Source organism: Arachis ipaensis, chromosome B3 (assembly GCF_059453495.1).
Source record: "Arachis ipaensis isolate K30076 ecotype BB chromosome B3, ASM5945349v1, whole genome shotgun sequence".
Taxonomy (NCBI): domain Eukaryota; kingdom Viridiplantae; phylum Streptophyta; class Magnoliopsida; order Fabales; family Fabaceae; genus Arachis; species Arachis ipaensis.
This window is the reverse complement of record NC_142438.1, coordinates 100,325,280-100,348,542: the sequence shown is the minus strand read 5'-3', so window position 1 is coordinate 100,348,542 and position 23,263 is coordinate 100,325,280. Positions and strand designations below refer to the sequence as shown.

Here is a 23,263-nt window from a genome sequence, read left to right as displayed (position 1 = left end):
TTATCTAAATGTCATATCTGCTTCCCATATGTATATCTTCTTGTCTGGAATAATTGTGTTTTCCATTTTTATACTACTGTTGGTGGTTGGGAGGTCTGCAAGAATTGGAAAGGAAAGTATTAGTTAGACTGAAGATCCTTAGTCAGTTGCCATTTATGGTTTAGCCTGTTTATAAGCTTTGATATTATATGGTGGAAGTTCTAGGATTGCCTTCGGCTTTCCCAGGAATTACATGTTAAATATATGGGTACTATTACCATGCTGAGAACCTCCGGTTCTCACCCATGCGGATTTTGTGGTTTTCAGATGCAGGACGTGATGCTTCTCACTGAGGAATGTTGGAGACTTCTGGTTTAGCAAAGATCCTTGGTTCTCGGGACTCTATTTTTGGTCTTATGTTTTTACTTAGATGCTTTTATCTCTACTAAATAATGTATATACGTATACTGTTTTGACTCCTCTTAGAGGTTGTTTTGCAGAACAGGTTTTGTTATATTGTCCTTGGGGTTTCCCTTGGGTTTCTTACTCTATGTTTATATTTATTTAAGTATACTTCTATGCTCGGACCGGTTTTCTTCGCAACCGGATTTTGAGTTTTAGATATTCGTGTTTTTGGCACTCTTTGGGTATATTATAGCATTAGTTTATCCTTTATCTGTTTCGTTACGTTATCGATCGGAGTGTTGCATTTTTCGAGTTGCGATTTTGATTTACCCTTTTTCTTTCAAAGGCTCCTAGTTATAAACATTCTTCACAATACTATATGTACTAAATTTTATTTTTAGAGGTCGTAATACCTCGCCAACTCTGTCTTATGACTTAAGCATAAGTCTCTATGTGGTAGGGTGTTACATTATGGTATCAGAGCAATTCGTTCCTATAGAGCCTGAGGGACGGACTGACTATGCTTTTGTGCATTCTCTGTATGTGTGTTATGTGCTATTAGAATATCTAACTGATATACCTGGCATAAACATTCATGAGCATGCATTTGGGACTTTGAAGCACTAGACTTTCGATATTGAGACTGATCAACTTAATATCGATTGTTTGGTGTGTATAGAAACCAGATGGCACCTCGCGGACTGATGCACGGAAAACTTATCTCATAACAAATTTCCTTCAGCAAGTGTACCGAATTTGTCGTCAAGTAAAAACTCACAATAGAGTGAGGTCGAATCCCACAAGGATTGATTGATCAAGCAACTTTAATTAGAGGAATGTTCTAGTTGAGCGAATCAGAATTTGGGTTGAGAATTGCAGAAAATTAAATGGCAGGAAAGTAAATAACAGAAAAGTAAATGCTAGAAATTAAGAGCTGAATGTAGATGACGGAAAGTAAATTGCAGAATCTTAAATGGGAATGGGGAAATTGCTCATAAAAGTGAATGACTGAAATTAAAGAGAATGGGTAAGATCAGGAATGGGGAGTTCATTTGGCTCAGGAGATGTTGCATTCTCCGGATCAATTTCATTTTCATCTCTTCCTCAATCAATGCACTCATTGATCTCCTTGGCAATCTTAAGTAATCGAATCACAATTTCTTGTAATTCAATCTCTCAAATCTTGATCAATAGCCAATTCCTTGGTCAATTGCTCATGAGAAGAGATGAAGTATGGTCACTGATTATACCACATGTATTTCCCAAATCAAGTGTTGAGAGGATTATAGTCACATATCCATCCAAACCCAATTTGGTCCAGCATGAAAAAGCATTTCTAGCTTGATCTCTTCATTCCTCTTTCAAGGTTCAGAAGAGATCCAAGTATGAATAGCTTTTTTTCCAAGATAACTACCCAATTGGATGAAGATCGAAAGCTTTCAAGTAAAATCAAGAGAAAAGATAGAAGAAGAATAGTGAAAACTAGTATTGATCCATCAAATTACAACAAAGCTCCCTAACCCAATGAAAGGGGTTTAGTTGTTCATAGCTGTGGAAAATGAAAACAAAGATGGAGAATACATGATGAAACTAGAAGTGCAGAGAAAGTAAAATACAGAGAGTAGTTCTATGCCAAGAGGCTCCCTATAATTTCCAACTCTATTTAATTCAAAGCTACTCCTATATATACTACTCTTCTGTTCTTCTAGTTGGCTCTTCAAGTCTTGGGTATGGGCCTTTGGATCTTGAGTTTGAAGCACTTCTCTTCTTCATTGGGCTTGGCTTTACTTGCAGAGAGAAAGTGTGAAGTGGGCAGAGACTTTAGCTCAAGACGTTAGTGGTGTTAACGTTCAGTGAAAATATGGGTTCGAGAACGTTAGTGACAATCACCTTTTTCACTAACGTTCCTCACCCAAGTAAGAGCCACGTTATCTTCAACGTTAGTGGCACAAACGATGCCACTAACGTTGCCTCTTTGTCCTTCGCACATGTTATTGGGACTTGCCTTTCCCAATAACGTTGAGAAGTCTCTCCCTTCCCTACGTTAGAGTCCACGTTAACTTAGTTAACGTGGCTCTTTTAACGTAGGCTTGCCAACCTTCGAGAACGTTAGTGACACTTACCATTGTCACTAACGTTCCAATGTGCCCCTATTTCTCACGTTAGAGTCCACGTTAACTAGGTTAACATGGCTTCTAACGTGGCCATGCTAGCCATCTCTAATGTTAGTGACAAAGTTGAGTGTCACTAACGTTGGCTCATCATTCCCTTATCCACGTTAGCTTCCACGTTAACTAAGTTAACGTGGGATTTAACGTGGCTCATAGTGGCTTGTGTGGGCTCATTCCAACGTTAATGACAATGTTGGGTGTCACTAACATTGGCGATCTCCTCCCTTCTTCACGTTAACTTCCACGTTAACTAAGTTAACGTGGGAGTGAACGTGGCTTATTGGGGCTTGTGTGGGTTCCTTCCAACGTTAGTGACAATGTTTGGTGTCACTAATGTTGTCGACCACCTTGTTTCTTCACGTTAGCTTCCACGTTAACTAGGTTAACGTGGGAGTTAACGTGGCTTATTGTGACTTAGCCAACGTTAGTGATAAAGTTGAATGTCACTAACGTTGGCTTCCCCTTTACTTCTTAACGTTAGAGGCCACGTTAACCAAGTTAACTTTGCAACTAACGTGGCCACTTATGAGCTTGGTCCAATGTTAGTGATAATGTTAAGTGTCACTAACGTTGGCTCTATTTCCTTTCTTCCACGTTAGAGTTCACGTTAACTTAGTTAACGTGACTCTTAACGTGGGCAATGATGGCTTCGAGAGCATTATTGGAAATTACTTTTCTCATTAACTTTGCAAGTTACTCCCATTCCACGTTAGTGTTAACATTAGTGTAACTAACGTAGCCACTAATGTGGTTCTTCTTTGCTTCCTTTATCCTGAAATCAAGCAATAAAGTACATTAAAGTTCTAATCCAAGTCATGGGAAATGCAACATTCAATTTGTCATTAAATTCATGCAAAATCCTCATGAAATCATGTAAAGTGCACAATGTATGCTTGAATCAAGATGTAAGTGAATATCTACCCAAAGCTAGCTTATTTCCTAAGGAAATGCATGAAACTACCCTAAAAACAGTAAAGAAAAGGTCAGTGAAACTGGCCAAAATGCCCTGGCATCACAACACCAAACTTAAAGCTTGCTTGTCCCTAAGCAAGTACTGGAACAAGAGAATGATGAATGGAATGCCAAGAGAAATGAATCATTCTTGTGGAAGTCATGTCCCTGGTTTTATGGTGGTTTCATGCATAGCAACTTAGGTTCATTCCTGGCTTTCAGACCTTTATCATGTCCTAGAATACTCACTGTGATTGCATCCCATGAGACTTTTATTCCTTGATCCTTTTATTGTTATTTCAGGGATTATTTGTGTTCTTAGGCTAAATGCTCTGTAAGGGGGCGACTCTTTAAGATAAGCTTTCAGCCAACACTTCCGAACCAGTTGGTTCAAGGTACTAGGTGTTAAGACACCCCTAAGGACTTACTCCCTCAAGTCTCTCCCCCATACATACACACCACAGGCATATAGTTTATTTATTTTCTTTTCTTGAGACCTTGGTGTCCAGCACCTCTTTGGGTTACTAAATGCTCTGTAGTGAGGGTTACTCTTGATAGTGGACTTTCAGCTGATAATCCCGAGTTAGTTAACCCAAGTTACCAAGTGATAAGGCACCCCTACGAGCTTATTCATCCAAGTAGATCCCTCACACAGGAGCACCACAGACACATGCCTCAAGATTAAAACCATTGGTCTAGCCTTATTGCTTACTCTTTTTCTTTCATTTTTTTAACCTTTATTGTTCTTTCCCTTTTTCTTATTAGGATCTTCTTATTTAGCTAGTTTCATGGGGTGTGTCTCAAGCATAGTTTTCCTGACAGATAGTTGTCTTCACACCTTATGGTTGAACCAACTTAGCTAACTTATGGCTATACCATAAACTCATGAACTTACTCCATAGTATGAACTCCTCTCTGGTCTTTTGAAATATATATTCTCTTTTTCATTTGATTTAAAGGGACAAACATACAAGTAAGCAAAGTAAGAATACAGTGACATAAAGACTAGCAAACATAGACCTCTTCAACACAAAATCTTAAAAGACAGAATTTGAAAAGGTTCAAACTATTATGGAAGCATGTTCTATTTCATACAAGATCTTCCTTATTCAAAGCATAGAAAAAGATGGACCAAAATTAGGAACTCCACCACCTTTTACTCATGTGGTTGCCCATGCTCTCCTCCTTGCTTGTCCTCCTTGTGTCCCTTTTGAGTGCTCGTACTCCCATTCCCTTTGCTTTTTCCAATCAACTTCTTCTAGAAACTGCCATCTTCCATCTTCTTCTTGAGTATTTCCTTCTGCTGTTTCACCTTCCTTTCTTCTTGTTCTACAAAATCTTTTTGGACCTCATCATATGTAGGGATGGCATAGTGTAGATGATGCATATTACTAGATATGTAGTTCAACTTGGCCTGAGTGTTTTTGTTGAACTCCTCCCTATGTAGTTGCCATCCTTTATTAAGTACAGTGAACTCATTGAATGCTTTCATCTGAGCTATTTGCCGCTGATTGAGTTCTTGCAAGTGCTTATCTTGACGTTCTTTCCTCTCAGTAACTTGGTGGATGGCTTGAGTGAGCTGGGAGTATTGTTCCTGTTGCTGCTCCATTTGTTGTTTCTGCCATTCTTCTTGTCGGCTCATCCAGTTGGACTGAAGGTTTAGTATTTGCTCTTGTCCTTCCATCTGCCTCATCCCTAAATCTTCAATGGCTCTTAGAAGGTGGTTCATATTCAAGCCGGTTGGGTCATGATGCTCTTCTTGTTGATATTCTTCCTGATGATGCTCCTCTTGGTGAGCTCCTTCTTTCGCTTTTAGCTTCCCTATTTGTGGCCTTCTTTGTTGCTGAGCAGGTGTAGTATAGATCAGACGCTGGATAGTCATTAGCCTCCCAGGGTTCACCCAGTCTGGATTGCTATCCTCAAAGACCACCTTGGCTTTTGTGCACAATCTGAGAATGGTGCTGGGGTACCAAAGCCTGGCACCTGAATCAACCTTCTCAGCTGACTCTTGAATCCCTTCAGCTATGAGTTCATGCACATTGATTTCTCCACCCTGTACTAGGCAATGTACCATAGTGGCTTGATTAATATTGACCTCTGAATTATTTGCAGCAGGAAGGATGGACCTCCTTACGAGTTCAAACCACCCTTTGGCTTCCGGGCTAAGGTCTCCCCTCTTGATGAACCGGGGTCTTCCATCTGCATACCTCTCCCAATCAGCTGCTATGACACAGATGTCAGTCACGATTTCTGTGAGCTCATCATTGTCAGGGCTCTTACTTATCCTTGCATGATAACTGGGCTCATCAAAATGTGGTAATTTCAAGTGAAGAGTCCTTGTTATAGCATTTGGGCTGAAGTCTACCTCCTTTCCTCTTACATAGCTTTTGAAGGTTGGGGCCCTGGTTTTGTCTTCTCTAACTACATTTGCGTAGAACTCTTTGATGAGGTTTGCATTGATCTTCCCCTATGAATTAGTGAGCCTTTGCCACCTTCTTTATTCAATTTTCTCCCAAATCTGTAGGCATTCGTCTTCATTGATTTGGAAGGTTAACTCGGGCAGTATCTTTTTGAGCTTTATCCGCTCAAATTCTCGTTCATGGAAGGCAGTTTTGAATCTCTTCTCATCGAAAGGAATGTTCTCCATTGGTTCCTTCCTCTTTTGCCTCTTGGAACTTAATTATGCCATGAATTTGAGTTGCTGTTTGAGGGGATTGAAAAGTAAGGATAGATGAGGAATTTGGTTGGTTAAGACGAGGTGTGATGAAGGGGTTTTGGATGTCGAAAGTGTGAAGTGTGGAGAGTGGGAATTTGAATGTGAGGGGTAAGCATGCACTAGGACTCATTTATATAGGGAGATTATGAGTGAGTGGATGGTGTGGATTGATGGAATGGTTGCTTGATGGACGGTTGGGGTTGTGCATGGAGAAAGGACAAGGATCATCACTTTATGAGGGTTATTGGTTCGGTCTTCAAGAGTCTCCTTTCTTCAATGTTGCATGGCAACATTTTCCAATGCATTCCTTCTTGATACAAGTGTGTAGTTTCTCTTCATGAAGTGGCCAAACCTTTCTCCTTTAATTGTCCAATCAATCTCCTTCAATGCTCCTCTCCTTTTCCCTATAAAGATCAAATAAGAAAAGTAAAAAAAAAAACAAGTTAAACTTTACGGCTAGAATACTAAAAAGAAGAAAAGATTTTGTTTATTCATGAACTCCAACTAACTAACTAACTATGTATCCTTATATGCACATTGGTGGCACCATGGGGTGACACCAAACTTAGTTTGGAGCACTGTGATGAAAAGTTCTGTTCAAAGCTCCAAGACTAGCATGCTCTGAGTTGCATCCATGCTTTCTTGGCATGCTTTGAACACCAAACTTGTTCTTCACTATATACTGCATAACAAGGATTTCACCAAGTGTTTGTCAAGTTTGGGTTGGAATTCATGAATATTGACTTATTCACTATTAAAAGCATATAAAACATGGGTTGCCTCCCATGAAGCGCTTCTTTAGCGTCACTAGCTTGACGTTTCTCCTTCATCAGGGAGGTTGATAATGCTTCAAGTCCTCCCCTCTTGCCTTGGACTTATATCCATTGGTTGTATCAATGATCTCTACATGTTCCAAGGAGAGAACTCTGTTGATAGTGAAGACCTTAGGTAACTGAGATGGTACAGTGGGGAGATCAGGGGGGATATCTGGGAAGTAAGCTGATATCACTTTATCCCCTGGAGAGAAGTCTTCCGTAGGGATCTTCTTGTTCCTCCACCCCCTTGGTACCTTCTTCTTTGTCCCTTTTGATGTTGCCTTGCTCGTGGTGACTTCTTCTTCTAAGGGAATTTTGTTGTTGTCTTCACATGTCTCTGGTGGTTTAGGTTCCTCCAGCTTTTCCTTGAGTTGTGACAACTGCTTATTTCCTTGTTCATCAACCAAGGGCTTTCCCAGATGGGCTGGTTGTGCTTCAGTGCTTGCTTCCTCTGTCAGCATCTCATAATGATCTTTGCTTGGTTCTTTGTTCTCTTGGTCTAATTCTTGTGAGAGTTTGAAGACATTAAAGCTGAGTCGTTCATCATGGATCCTCAATATTAGCTCCCCTCACTCCACATCTATGAGTGCTCTGGCTGTAGCTAGGAATGGTCTTCCAATATGATTGGGTGACTGTGACTCTCTTCCATGTCCAAGATGACAAAGTCTGTGGGAAGAAAGTACTTCCCAACCTTTACCAATACATTTTCCACCACTCCTATTGCTTGTTTTTTATTTTTGTCTGCCAGCCTTATGACTACATCTGTGGGCATTATCTCATTGATCTTCAGCCTCTTCACCAGGGATAAGGTCATTAAGTTGATGCTTGCTCCCAAATCACAGAGTGCTTTATCAAACATTATTTTTCCTATGGCACAGGAGACATGAAAACTCCCTGAATCTTTTCTTTTCATAGGCAACTGTGGTTGAATGAGGGCACTGCACTCCTTGTTCATCACTATAGTTTGGCCTCCCTTGAGTGAGCTTTTCCTGGGAAGCAGCTCCTTCATATACTTGATGTATGCAGGCATTTGTTGAATAGTGTTGATGAATGGTATGTTGACATGCAGAGATGCAAACAAATCTATAAACCTTGAGTATATTCTCTTCTCCACAGCACCATTGAGCAGTTGGGAAAAAGGTGCATAGAGTCTCAGCAGCTCCTGTTGTGAGATTTCTGGTTCTTGATGATCTTTTTCCTTCTTCTCTACTGATGTATCTTCAGGTTGTTCTGACAGCTTGCTTGGCTTGTCCTCAGTCTCCTTATCACTTATAGTGACCATCTTGCAATCTTCTCATCTTACTTTCTTTGTTTCACCTCTTGGATTCTTCTCTGTGTCACTTGGGAATCCATCTGTGGGTTTGGGAATTTGTTCAGAGAGATACCCCACTTGATATTCCAACCTCTTGATTGTGTCTCCCTGGTTCTTGAAACTGGCTCGCACTTCCTCCTTGAACACCTTGTTGTCTTGAATCTCCTTGCCTATGCCTTCAAGTAGATTCTCAATCCTTGAGAGTCTGTCATCAAGTGATTGTAGATCGTGATTAGAGGTGGAAGGATGAGGTAAGTTATTTTGGTTTTGATGTGGATGTGGAGAGGTGTTGTTATTGGGGTATTGATATGGTCTAGATGTGAAATGTTGGTGGCTTGCATTGTTGGGATTTGGGCGTCTTTGATCAAGGTTTTGGTCTTGTTGATTTCCCCACCCAAAGTTTGGGTGATTCCTCCATCCAGGGTTGTAGGTCTTGGAGTATGGATCATGGTTTTGCCTAGGTGAATTCCCAATGTAGTTGACTTGCTCCTGACTTCCCTTTGCTTCTTCATTCACTCCTTCTTGGGTTGTTGATGAAGTGGTGATTGCTGCTACTTGATTTCTCTCCATCTTCTTGGTGAGGTCAGCCAGCTGCTGGGTAATGAGCTTGTTTTGGGCCAGCAGAGCATCTACATTGTTTAGCTCCATCACTCCTCTAGTGTTCCCTCTTTCGGAAGCATAGAAGTAGTCATTCTCTGCTACAATTTCAATGACATCTATGGCTTCCTCAATGGTCTTCTTCTTGTTCAAAGATCCTCCGGATGAATGGTCTACTGCCTTCTTTGATTCATATGACAGGCCTTCATAGAAAATGTGCAGCTGCACCCATTCGTTGAACATATCTGGTGGGCACCTCCTTGTTAGGTCCTTAAACCTCTCCCATGCTTCATAAAGAGTCTCACCATCTTGTTGCCTGAAAGTTTGGACCTCAGCTCTCAGCCTATTGATTCGTTGAGGAGGGTAAAATCTTGCTAAGAATTTGTTCACCACATCTTCCCAAGTTGTCAAGCTCTCCTTCAGGAAAGACTCCAGCCACTTGGCTGCCTTATCTTTGAGTGAGAATGGAAATAAGAGCAGTCTATAGGCGTCAGGATGAACACCATTAGACTTCACTGTGTCACATATTCTCAGGAAGGTGGTTAGATATTGATTGGGGTCTTCTTGGACACTTCCTCCGAACGAACAGTTGTTCTGAACAAGGGTGATGAGCTGTGGCTTCAGTTCAAAATTATTGGCGTGGATGGTTGGCTTTTGAATGCTACTTCCACAGTTTCCTGTGTTTGGATTGATGTAAGAGCCTAAAACTCTTCTATCCTCCCCAGCATGATTTGCTCGACCTCTTCCGCCATGGTTGTGAGTCTCTTCTTCATGATGGTTTTCCATGTTTTCTTCCATGTTTGGTTCAAAGTATTCCTCCTCTTCCTCAGCACCAACTACTCTTTTTCCTCTTGCTTCCCTTCTTAATCTCAAGAAGGTCCTTTTAGGTTCAGAATCAAAGGAAGTTGAAGCCCCGCTTCTTCTCTCTGTCATACAACCAACAAGTACAAGCAAGGAAAATAGATGCAAAAAGTATTTCTGTCAGAATTACTGTTAATGTGAGTGATGCAATATATCAAACAGTTAGTGGGTTAGTGAAATGAATTGTAAATAACAAAGAAAAAGTAGGGGGAATGGAAGAAATTAACTAAAACAGAAAGTAAATTACTCAAATAGAAAATTAAATCAAACAAAACAAAAATGCTCAATCTAGTTATCTTCCAATTTAATCATTGTTGATGCACAATCAATCCCCGGCAACGGCGCCATAAACTTGATGCACGGAAAACTTGTCTCATAACAAATTTCCTTCGGCAAGTGTACCGAATTTGTCGTCAAGTAAAAACTCACAATAGAGTGAGGTCGAATCCCACAAGGATTGATTGATCAAGCAACTTTAATTAGAGGAATATTCTAGTTGAGCGAATCAGAATTTGGGTTGAGAATTGCAGAAAATTAAATGACGGGAAAGTAAATAACAAAAAAGTAAATGCTAGAAATTAAGAGCTGAATGTAGATGACGGAAAGTAAATTGCAGAATCTTAAATGGGAATGGGAAAATTGCTCATAAAAGTGAATGACTGAAATTAAAGAGAATGGGTAAGATCAGGAATGGGGAGTTCATTGGGCTCAGGAGATGTTGCATTCTCCGGATCAATTTCATTTTCATCTCTTCCTCAATTAATGCACTCATTGATCTCCTTGGCAATCTTAAGTAATCGAATTACAATTTCTTGTAATTCAATCTCTCAAATCTTGATTAATAGCCAATTCCTTGGTCAATTGCTCATGAGAAGAGATGAAGTATGGTCACTGATTATACCACATGCATTTCCCAAATCAAGTGTTGAGAGGATTATAGTCACATATCCATCCAAACCCAATTTGGTCCAGCATGAGAAAGCATTTCTAGCTTGATCTCTTCATTCCTCTTTCAAGGTTCAGAAGAGATCCAAGTATGAATAGCTTCTTTTCCAAGATAACAACCCAATTGGATGAAGATCGAAAGCTTTCAAGTAAAATCAAGAGAAAAGATAGAAAAAGAATAATGAAAACTAGTATTGATCCATCAAATTACAACAGAGCTCCCTAACCCAATGAAAGGAGTTTAGTTGTTCATAGCTCTGGAAAATGAAAACAAAGATGGAGAATACATGATGAAACTAGAAGTGCAGAGAAAGTAAAATACAGAGAGTAGTTCTATGCCAAGAGGCTCCCTATAATTTCCAACTCTATTTAATTCAAAGCTACTCCTATATATACTACTCTTCTGTTCTTCTAGTTGGCTCTTCAAGTCTTGGGTATGGGCCTTTGGATCTTGAGTTTGAAGCACTTCTCTTCTTCATTGGGCTTGGTTTTACTTGCAGAGAGAAAGTGTGAAGTGGGCAGAGACTTTAGCTCAGGACGTTAGTGGTGTTAACGTTCAGTGAAAATATGGGTTCGAGAACGTTAGTGACAATCACCTTTTTCACTAACGTTCCTCACCCAAGTAAGAGCCACGTTATCTTCAACGTTAGTGGCATAAACGTTGCCACTAACGTTGCCTCTTTGTCCTTCGCACACGTTATTGGGACTTGCCTTTCCCAATAACGTTGAGAAGTCTCCCCCTTCCCTACGTTAGAGTCCACGTTAACTTAGTTAACGTGGCTCTTTTAACGTAGGCTTGCCAACCTTCGAGAACGTTAGTGACACTTACCATTGTCACTAACGATCCAATGTGCCCCTATTTCTCACGTTAGAGTCCACGTTAACTAGGTTAACGTGGCTTCTAACGTGGTCATGCTAGCCATCTCCAACGTTAGTGACAAAGTTGAGTGTCACTAACGTTGGCTCATCATTCCCTTATCCACGTTAGCTTCCACGTTAACTAAGTTAACGTGGGAGTTAACGTGGCTCATAGTGGCTTGTGTGGGCTCATTCCAACGTTAGTGACAATGTTAGGTGTCACTAACGTTGGCGATCCCCTCCCTTCTTCATGTTAACTTTCACGTTAACTAAGTTAACGTGGGAGTTAACGTGGCTTATTGGGGCTTGTGTGGGTTCCTTCCAACGTTATTGACAATGTTTAGTGTCACTAACGTTTTCGACCACCTTGTTTCTTCACGTTAGCTTCCACGTTAACTAAGTTAACGTGGGAGTTAACGTGGCTTATTGTGACTTGGCCAACGTTAGTGATAAAGTTGAATGTCACTAACGTTGGCTTCCCCTTTACTTCTTAACGTTAGAGGCCACGTTAACCAAGTTAACGTGGCAACTAACGTGGCCACTTATGACCTTGGTCCAACGTTAGTGATAATGTTAAGTGTCACTAACGTTGGCTCCATTTCCTTTCTTCCACGTTAGAGTTCACGTTAACTTAGTTAACGTGACTCTTAACGTGGGCAATGATGGCTTCGAGAGCGTTATTGGCAATTACTTTTCTCATTAACTTTGCAAGTTACTCCCATTCCACGTTAGTGTTAATGTTAGTGTAACTAACGTAGCCACTAATGTGGTTCTTCTTTGCTTCCTTTGTCCTGAAATCAAGCAATAAAGTACATCAAAGTTCTAATCCAAGTCATGGGAAATACAACATCCAATTTGTCATTAAATTCATGCAAAATCCTCATGAAATCATGTAAAGTGCACAATGTATGCTTGAATCAAGATGTAAGTGAATATCTACCCAAAGCTAGCTTATTTCTTAAGGAAATGCATGAAACTACCCTAAAAACAGTAAAGAAAAGGTCAGTGAAACTGGCCAAAATGCCCTGGCATCATGGACGCGGTCAAGGTCATGAGAGACGTCATACTAGTACTCAGGGACCAGGATCCAACGCAAATAACCCGGTAGATTTTATGGCGGCGTTGGAGAATATGGCTACTACTATGCAGGCCACTACTGCGGCCCTTGGACAACAGATGAACAACCATGGCAATGACAAAAGTGGAGCTTAGGGCCCGATGACACTGGCAACCTTCCTGAAGAGCGCCCTTTGGCGCAAGGGCTACGCTCTTTTCAAAGAGCGCTGAAGATGACATGCACACGTGGGTGACACGTACGCGTGACAAGTGTTGAAGAGTTTGATGACGCGCACGCATGGGTGATGCCTACGCGTGAGTGTATGAGTGTTATGCCCTCCTCAAGAATGCTACGGCCTCCGCAAGAACGCTACGCCAGCCTGGGAGTGTACCAACTTGAAGTATGAAAAGCCCAATTTGAGAAACTTGCAAGTACACCTGAGGAGTCGGGAAATTTGTATAAATAGGTGGTACTTTGAATCTAGAAGGAGCTTTTTTAGCCTGAGGACTTTTAGCTTTCAGAATTTTGGACTTTTGGAATTTTTACCTTTCTTTATTTGTACTTCGATTGATTTTTCGTTTTTGGGAAAATTCTGTTTGTACTGAGAGCTATGATTAGCTAAATTCTCTCTTATTGGGGGAGGGAGCTCTATTGTACTTGATGGATTAATTGATAGTGAATTTCTTCTTCTCTTCATCTTCTCTTTAATTTTCATGAAGGAATTTAATTCTTTATGCTTAGTGTCCAATCATCTTGGAAAAGAGGTTAAATACAAATTAGGTTTCATGGGAGCCTTAGAAAAGGAAACATGAAACCATGCTTGAAATCCCTTCTCACATTGAGTAGATCTGGGTTTTGGGATTGGATACGGTGACATGAAATCTACCCAAATATTTAGATCTATGAGGATGTGTGGTAAAATCAGGGACCAAGCTTATCTCTCTTCATGAGCAATTAGACCAAGGAATTGGCTGATTATCAAGATTTGAGAGATTGAATCACCAAAAAATTGGGGTTCAATCAATCATGATTGCCAAGAGGTCAATGAGTTGCATGATTGAAGATGAGATGATCTTAATTTAATCCAAAGAGAGCAATATCTCCCAACTCCAATGAATCTTCCCTATTCTTATCTTCCCTATTCTTTTATAGCTTTCTTTAATTTCTGCTATCAACCCACCCCCCATTTACAATTCAGTCATTTATATTTTCAGCATTTTACATTCTTGTCATTTACATTTCTGCACGTTATTACTTTCTTTTATTTTACGTCATTTACTATTTTTGCTATTTAGAATTCTGCACTCACAATTATTCTTGATTAGCTTGACTAAACCAACCAGTAACTGAAATTGTTCAATCAATCAATCTCTGTGGGATTTGACCTCACTCATAGTGAGTTATTACTTGAAGACAGTTGGTATACTTGCCAAAGACATATTCATTATATTGATATAGTGAATTTCGGTCATCAATTATCAAACCCCAGGAAGAGGAACAAGCAAACTCCTTCTCAAGAGATATAATGCAAGATCCTATGGAGGAAAATGAGGAAATCAATCAAAAGAGTTCATACTCTAGTGAATTAGAGAACTCTTCACCCTCACACATGGAAGAAGAGAAAGATACACAAATAAATGAGGAAGATGCAAAAACGAAGGAGGAAGATGCACAAACAAAGGAGGAAGCCATGCACACTCTATGCTTGCACATTCCAATAATTCCGGAGAAAGCCATACAAGTTCATATAATTCTATGCATGCAATCTCCTGAGAAGAAAAATCTGGATGCACTGCCCATATTTGAATTGAAGTCTTCTCCCCCAACACTTGAATATGCTTTTCTTGTTCCTAATGAAACAGAGAGTGACATAGAGGTTGAGTTTATTAAACCACCAATTCAAGAAATTCTTGATGAAGGGTACACTCCAACCATGACACAACACCCAAATTTTAAAATCAAAGAAGTGAGGGCAACTAAGGAAAGCACTGAAAAGGGGATTGTAACCAAGAAACAGAAGAAAATATCCATGAAAAAGAGAAGGTCAGCAAAAAATAATCCAATCTCTACCCCAACAAGAAAGGTGAATCAAGCTAATCACAATAAAAGAAAGCTTGTTGGGAGAAATTTATATCAGGTGGAACTAATTTTCTCCTCTTCTCCCTTGGAGTCATTTCTTTTAACCAACTGAAAGAAGAAGAAGAAAAAGCAACAATCAACCATCAAGCTAGTGACGTTAAAGAAGCGCTTGTTAGGAGGCAACCCAACTACTAGTATCCTTGGTTTTGCAGTTACTTTTGTTTTAATTTTATAGTTATTTTGATTTTAGCATTATAGTTATTTTAGTTCTGGTTTTAAATTACTTTATCTCAATTCTTTTTAGAATTTTTCTTGTTTTACATGTGTTTTGGTCATGCAGAGTTATTAGAATAGGAACAAGAGCAATTAAAAGGAATTTTTGACACCCTAGAGTTTTTCTCTGCTTGGGGACAAGCAAACTTTTAAGTTTGGTGTTGTCGCTTCACCTATGGCTTTTCTGTTTATTTTAATGGCACCAAAGGGAGGTGAATCATCTTCACGGAGGAGCATAGCCTAAAGAATGAAATGGCCACTAGGATAACTGAGGTGGTTGAGTTTCTTTCATTCTATATTTCCTCCCGTTCTTATTATGTCATATTCCTGTCTTCTACTATTTTACTTGGTTTTTGCATGATCCTTTGTTATTTCAATTCCTAGGTTCTAGTTTGATTTATTATTTTAATTCTATTATTTAGTTCCAAAAAGTTGTTGATGACAAGTCATCTTAGGCTAGTTTCACAAGCCTTTTTCATCTATTTTACTTGGTTTTCATGCATTTCTTAGGCAATAAGTATGTGTTTGGATGAGAAATTCATGCTTGTCTTGATTCAATCAAATATTGTTAATTTTATACATTTTCATGAGATTTATGCAAGATTTAGTTGATGTTATGAATGATGCAAAATCTTGTGGATTTGGCAAGGCTTTGATGCATGTGTTTCGTTGATGATAGGTGAAGTGAAGCAGAGGAATGGCAAGAAAAAAACAGAGGTAACGTTGGAGCCAAAGTTGGTGGCCCAACATTACCTCGAACGTTGATGAAGGGAGGCAAGCAATGTTGGAAGTTGAAGGCAACGTTAGGCAAAAAAGGTTGTCAACGTTGGAGAGAACGTTGGTGAACCAACGTTACCTCCAACGTCTTTGATAAAAGCTAAAAGTTGAAGTTGGAAAAATTGGCTTCGACGCGTACGCGTGGACGAGGCGTACGCGTCGGCGTGGGAAAATTGCAATCCACGCGTACGCGTGGGTGACGCGCACGCGTAGAAAGTTCAATGTTGGAGGTAACGTTGCTGATCCAACGCTAGCTCCAACGTCCGCGACAAACTCTTTTTGGAAAAATTGACTGTGACGCGTACGTGTCCATGACGCATACGCATGAGAGGCAAACGTTAGCAGTTGACGCTTACGTGTGGAAATGGAAAAATGGCAAGTGACGCGTACGCGTGGGCGATGCGCACGTGTGAATTGGAAAATTTACAGCCTTCACGCGTACGCGTGGGCCACGCGCACGCGTGACTTTGCAAACGTTGGTGCTCCAACGTTGAGTCAAACGTTGCAAGGAACGCCCAGAATTTTTTTTTCTTCAAGTAACGTTTGACCCAACGTTTATACACAAACGTTGCCACCAACGTTGAGGCCAACTTCAATACAAATTACACCCATGCAAACTTGTGAACGTTATTTTGCCAACGTCCTCATCAGCAACAGTTAGAGCCACTCTCAGCTAGCTTCAATCAAGGCCAAGGCCCACATCCAAATACATTGAAGACCCATTTTGGGATGAGAAGAAGAGAATAAATAGAAGAATTTTAGAAGATGAAAAAAGGAGGATTGGATAGGAAGGCAAGAGTAGTAGCAGTAGGAATAGGAGTAGAATAGCAGAGCTCTCTTGGAGGATTAGAGACTCCAGAGAGCTTAGCTTAGGATTTTAGTTTGATACACTTTTTTTCTCTTCTGCACTTTTACATTTTAGCTTGTATTGAACTTCATTTTACCTAATGCAATTTAAATTTCCTACACTTCTATTCTTCTGCAATTTTACATTTCCGCTCATATTCAGTTTAATTTACTTTCATGCACTTTAGTTTCTCTTCAATTTTTCTTAGAGCAATGATCAATTAAACTCCACTTCATTAGGGGAGGAGCTCTATTATAATTCACATGATTGAGTGAATTTCTCTTTCTTCTCAATTTATTTGGGTAACTATAGGATATCCTCTGTTTTGATTGAGATTAATTCACTCCGGAAGGGGGTTTAAATCTGTTGAATGCTTGTGTGAGCCTCGGAAGGGGAATCATGAGCATTAGAATTGAGGCTCTATCCTTCATAACTCTCTTGATCAACACCATTCGGGAGGAATTGAGATCTTGAGAGATTATGTGGCTTATGAATGAGAGACATGTACTTAACTTCTTCTCATGATAATTAGATCAAGGAATTGGCAAGATTGATTGTGATTAGAGAGATTGGATTGCCAAGAAATTGGGATCCAATCAATTTCAATCCTCCATAGATCTACTCATATGATTGAGAAAGAAGTTGAGACCCATTTGATTCATGATGGATTATGATATCTCCAATTCCTAATGAATCTTATTCTCTGTTATTTTTCATTTTTATTGCTTTGAGCTTCATTTAGTATTCTGTCAATTTACTTCCATCACTTTACATTTCTCGCAATTTATTTTCTGTTGATCCAATTTCACTCAATTCACCAACTGTCAGCTTAACTAGACTCATCACCATACTAAAATTGCTTGATCCATCAATCCTTGTGGGATCGACCTCACTTTTGTGAGTTTTACTACTTGATACGACCCGGTATACTTGCCGGTTAGTTTGTGTGGAATCAATTTTCCCTCATCAAGTTTTTGGTGCCGGTGCCGGGGATTGATTTAGATCAACAATGATTAAGTGAGTGATAAGGCTAGATTAAGAATTTTTTTTGTTTTTATCATTTAATTTTTTTTAATTTTCTATTTTCTCTTGATACTAAGGTGTTTGTGTTATTGCCTCACTAAGAAATTCTTATATGTGACATGAGGAATTTTAATTTTCCTTGGTGATTGTGTTTTACAAAATTCAAATGGAGTTCAACTCATATTTTGATCAAACAAATTTCGTGGGATATTACCCACCATCACCAAATGACTATTCTAATGGTGGCTGGGAATATCACCAAGAAATGACAGATTATGAGCAATCCAACCAGTGGGAATATGCTCCAGAGCCACAAAATGATCAAGCAGATTACATGAGATATTGCCCACCACCACAAGATAATTTATGTCATTATCCCCATGGTGACTGGGAATATCAACAAGGAATGAGGGAGTATGAACAATCAAGTAAAATGAGCTACCTCCCAGAGCCACAAAGTGACTCATATTGTTATGACACTTACACAAATTATGACTAGGAAGGGAATTTCAATGTTTCATATTCTAATCATCCAGAGACATCATCACTTGATTATGCTGCCAATACATTCATGCAAAATTGCTCCCCAGGACCAAAGAATGATCCATACTGTAATGAATTCAACAAATACTCAAGTTATGATTGGGAGGATCAAAATCAAAGAGCATTCAATAGTCTATACTCCACTTATCAAGAGCCATCATCACTTGAGCGTACCTTCAATTCATTTATGCAAAATTGTCCAACTCACCTCCTAGTTTCTCACTTGAAAATTCTTCATCACTTGACTATGCCTCAACACAAAGTTCATTCCAAGATCCATACAACTCATTCCACCAACCACAAAACTCATTACACTACACAGAAAACTCATTTCAATATTCACAAAATTCATTCAATACCCCTCAAAACAACTTCACCAAAACACATCCATGTCCACAAAATTACTCTCAACCTTCATCTCTTAAGCTAGCAGTTGAGGATTACCTTCAAAGTGTCATAGAATCTCAGGAAAGAATTAGGCAATCGTGGAAAGAACAAGAAATCCTCTACAAGAAGATGGAGGGGCACTTAGAGCAAATAAGGAGAAACTTAGGATTGCCAAGCATTGAGAATGAGGACCAATATGTGAGTGAGAAAGTGGAAGGAGAGGCCCCTGTGTCAAGTGAAATTTCAATGAAGAATGAAGTGGTGGAGGTCTATGAGCCTAGGATTCCATATCTACAGAGGCTACTTGAGGTGACAGAGGAAAATGGAAACTCACTCCCAAAGGACTCAACGAAAAAACATGCAGAAGAGGGGGAGGAAGTCAATCAAGGAAGTCCACACTCAATTGAGGCAGAGAGCTACATAGAGGAAGGGTTCATTAAACCACCAATTCAAGAGGCTTTTGATGAAGAGAACACTCTAACCATCACACAACAACTAAGTCTTGATATCCAAGAAGTGAAGGCAACTAACAAAAACACCGAAAAGAGGATTGTGACCAAGATACCAAGGACAACATTCATAAAGAAGAAAATGTCAAGTGCAAACAATCCAACCCCTACCCCAACAAGCACAGCAAATCAAGTAAATAACAAAAGAAAGCTTGCTAGGAAGAGACCAAGACAAGGGACACTGACTGGCTCTTCTCTCTCTTTGAGGTCATTCTTCTTAACAAACTAGAAGAAGAGGAAGAAAGCCATGAACAACATGTCAAGCTAATGACATTAAAAGAGCACTTGTTGGGAGGCAACCCAACCAAAGGTAGTTTTCTTTTCCTTTACTGTTTCAATAAGAAAGTTCAGTAAATTTCTCTGCATTGCAAGGAGCTAAGTTTGGTGTTGCATTCCAAAGAAATTTAAGGGTGAATGTGTAATTCTAAGTTTGGTGTTCCACCACAGATTTCATTAAGAACACATTGTACCCTCAGCATATCAGCTCCAAACAATCAGAGAAACTACTTAACAATTGTTTAGTTTCTAGTTTATAGTTTATTTTCTAGTTCATAATCTGTTTTCTAGTTTATAGTTGTTTTCTAGTTCATAGTTTATTTTCTTAATAAAAGCGCTTGATGTTTCTTCCATGTATTCACTCTGATGCTGATGCCAGGGCATTTTGGCCAGTTTCACTGACCTTTTCTTTACTGTTTTTAGGTTAGTTTCATGCATTTCTTTAGGAAATAAGCTAGTTTTGGGTAAATATTCACTTATGCCTTGACTCAAGCATACATTGTGCATTCTACATGATTTCATGAGGATTTTGCATAAGTTTAATGACAAATATTATGTTGCATTACTCATGACTTGGACTAGAGCTTTGATGCACTTTGTTGCTTGATTTCAGGACCACAAAGGAGCAAGAAAAGGGGAGGTAACTTGCAAAGATTAATGAGAAAAGTGATTGCCAATAACACTCTCAAAAAGCCATCAATGCCCATGTTAGAGAGTCACGTTAACCAAGTTAACGTGAACTCTAACGTGGAGAAAAGAAGTTGAGCCAACGTTAGTGACACTCAACATTGTCACTAACGTTGGCAATTACTCATAAGTGGCCACGTTAGAAGCCACGTTAACCTAGTTAACGTGGCCTCTAACGTTAAGGGGGAGGGAGAGAAGCCAACGTTAGTGACACTCAACATTGTCACTAACGTTGGCCTATGGTGCTAAGTACCACGTTAACTCCCACGTTAACTTGGTTAACGTGGGAACTAACATAGAGGATGAAGAGTTGTCGACAACGTTAGTGACACTCAACATTGTCACTAACATTGAAGCAACCACACAACCCCCAAGAGTCATGTTAACTTCCACGTTAACTTGGTTAATGTGGAAGCTAACGATGAGAAATGAAGGATGAGCCAACGTTAGTGACACTCAACATTGTCACTAATGTTGAGATGGCTAAAAGATGGCCACGTTAGAAGCCACGTTAACCTAGTTAACGTGGACTCTAACGTGAGACCTAGGGGCACATTGGAACGTTAGTGACAATGTTGAATGTCACTAATGTTCTCGAAGGATGGCAAAGGCCACGTTAGAAGCCACGTTAACCTAGTTAACGTGAGCTTTAATGTGAAGCAAGAAGGGGCACACTGGAACGTTAGTGACAATGTTGAGTGTCACTAACGTTCTCGAAGGATGACAAGGCAACGTTAAAAGTCACGTTAACCTAGTTAACGTGGGTTTTAACGTGAGGCAAAGAGGTGCATTGGAACGTTAGTGACAATGTTAAGTGTCACTAATGTTTCCAAACTTGGACTTTCACTAAATGATTAACACTCCTTACGCCCTGAGCTTAAGTCTCTGCCCACTCCGCACTTTCTCTCTGCAAGTAAAGCCAAGCCCAAATAAAGAAAGGAACTGCTTCAAACTCAAGATCCAAAGGCCCAAAACTTGAAGAGTGAACTAGAAGCTGAGAAGAGTAGTATATATAGGAGCAGCTTTGAATTGTAAAATAGTTCTGGAAGCTGAGGAATTACTCTCTGTATTTACTTTCCTTGCAATTTCTAGTTTTATGATGTATTCTCCATCTTTATTTTCATTTTCAAGAGCTATGAACAACTAAACCCCTTTCATTGGGTTAGGGAGCTCTGTTGTAATTTGATGGATCAATACTAATTTTCATTGTTCTTCTTCTATCTTTCCTCTTGATTTTACTTGAAAGATTTCGATCTTCATCCAATTGAGTAGTTATCTTGGAAGAGAAGCTATTCAAACTTGGATCTCTTTTGAACCTTGGAAGAGGAATGAAGAGATCAAGCTAGAAATGCTTTCTCATGCTGGACAAAATTGGGTTTGGATGGGTATGTGACTGTAACCCTCTCAATACTTGGTTTGGGAAATGCATGTGGTATAATCAGTGACCATACTTCATCTCTTCTCATGAGCAATTGACCAAGGAATTGGCTATTGATTAAGATTTGAGAGATTGAATTGCAAGGAATAGTGATTCAATCACTTAAGATTGCCAAGGAGATCAATGAGTGCATTGATTGAGGAAGAGATGAAAATGAACTTGATCCGGAGAATTGCAACATCTCCTAAGCCCAATGAACTCCCCATCTCTAATCTTACCCATTCTCTTTAATTTCTGCGATTTACTTTTATGAGCAAATCCCCCATTCCCATTTATAATTCTGCAATTTATTTTCAGTCATTTACTTCCATTCATTTAATTCTAGCATTTACTTTTCTGTTATTTACATTCCCGCCATTTTATTTTCTGCAACTCTCAACCCAATTTCTGGATTTGCTCAACTAGAACATTCTTCTAATTAAAGTTGCTTGATCAATCAATCCCTGTGGGATTCGACCTCACTCTATTGTGAGTTTTTACTTGACGACAACTTCGGTACACTTGCCGAAGGAAGATTTGTTGAGAGACAAGTTTTCCCCGCATCAAGTTTATGGCGCCGTTGCCGGGGATTGATTGTGCATCAACAATGATTAGATTGGAAGATCACTAGATTGAGCATTTTATTTTGTGAATTTCATTTTTCTGTTTGAGTGATTTACTTTTTGTTTTAATTAAACTTCTTCCCTTCTCCCTCTACCCGTTTGTTTTTCTTTGTTATTTTCAATTTTGTTTGCTAACCCACTAACTGTTTGATATATTGCATCACCCACAACTAACAATAACTCTGACACAAATACTGTCTGCACCTATTTTCTCTGCTTGTACTTGTTGGTTGTATGACAGGGAGAAGAAGCGGGGCTTCAACTTCCTTTGATTCTGAACTAGAGAGAACCTTCCTTAGACTAAGGAGGGAGGCAAGAGGAAAACGAGTAGTTGGTGCTGAAGAAGAAGAGGAACAGTTTGAGGAATACTTTGAACCAAACATGGAAGAAAACATGAAAAATCATCATAAAGAAGAGACTCACAACCATAGCAGAGGAGGTGGAGCAAATCATGCTGGGGAGGATAGAAGAGTTTTGGGCTCTTACATTAATCCAAACCCAGGCAATTGTGGAAGTAGCATCCAAAAGCCAACAATCCATGCCAACAACTTTGAACTTAAACCACAGCTCATCACCCTTGTTCAGAACAACTGTTCGTTTGGAGGAGGTGTTCAAGAAGATCCCAACCAACATTTGACCACCTTCCTGAGAATATGTGACACAGTGAAATCTAATGGTGTTCATCCTGACGCCTATAGATTGCTCTTATTTCCCTTCTCACTCAGAGACAAGGCAGCCAAGTGGCTGGAATCCTTCCCAAGGGAGAGCTTGACAACTTGGGAGGATGTGGTGAACAAATTCTTAGCAAGATTCTACCCTCCTCAACGAATCAATAGGCTGAGAGCTGAGGTTCAAACCTTCAGGCAACAGGATAGTGAGACTCTGTATGAAGCATGGGAGAGGTTCAAAGACTTAACAAGGAGGTGTCCACCTGACATGTTCAACGAATGGGTCCAGCTGAACATTTTCTATGAAGGGCTCTCTTATGAGTCAAAGAAGGCAGTAGACCATTCATCTGGAGGGTCCTTGAATAAGAAGAAGACCATTGAGGAAGCCATAGATGTTATTGAAACAGTAGCAGAAAACGACTACTTCTATGCTTCCGAAAGAGGGAACACAAGAGGAGTGATGGAGCTAAACAATGTAGACGCTCTG

The 23,263-nt window shown here is 39.7% G+C and overlaps 2 non-coding genes across 2 annotated transcripts; one reads left to right on the top strand and one right to left on the bottom strand.

Moving 5' to 3' along the window:
• Positions 1 to 9,184: 9,184 nt before the first annotated feature.
• LOC148571763 (small nucleolar RNA R71) lies at positions 9,185 to 9,291 on the top strand. The gene has a single exon (XR_015908755.1). It is a non-coding gene; the product is annotated as a small nucleolar RNA R71 (small nucleolar RNA).
• Positions 9,292 to 22,942: 13,651 nt separating this feature from the next.
• LOC148571762 (small nucleolar RNA R71) lies at positions 22,943 to 23,046 on the bottom strand. Its single transcript, XR_015907762.1, has one exon. It is a non-coding gene; the product is annotated as a small nucleolar RNA R71 (small nucleolar RNA).
• Between the last annotated feature and the right edge of the window lie 217 nt (positions 23,047 to 23,263).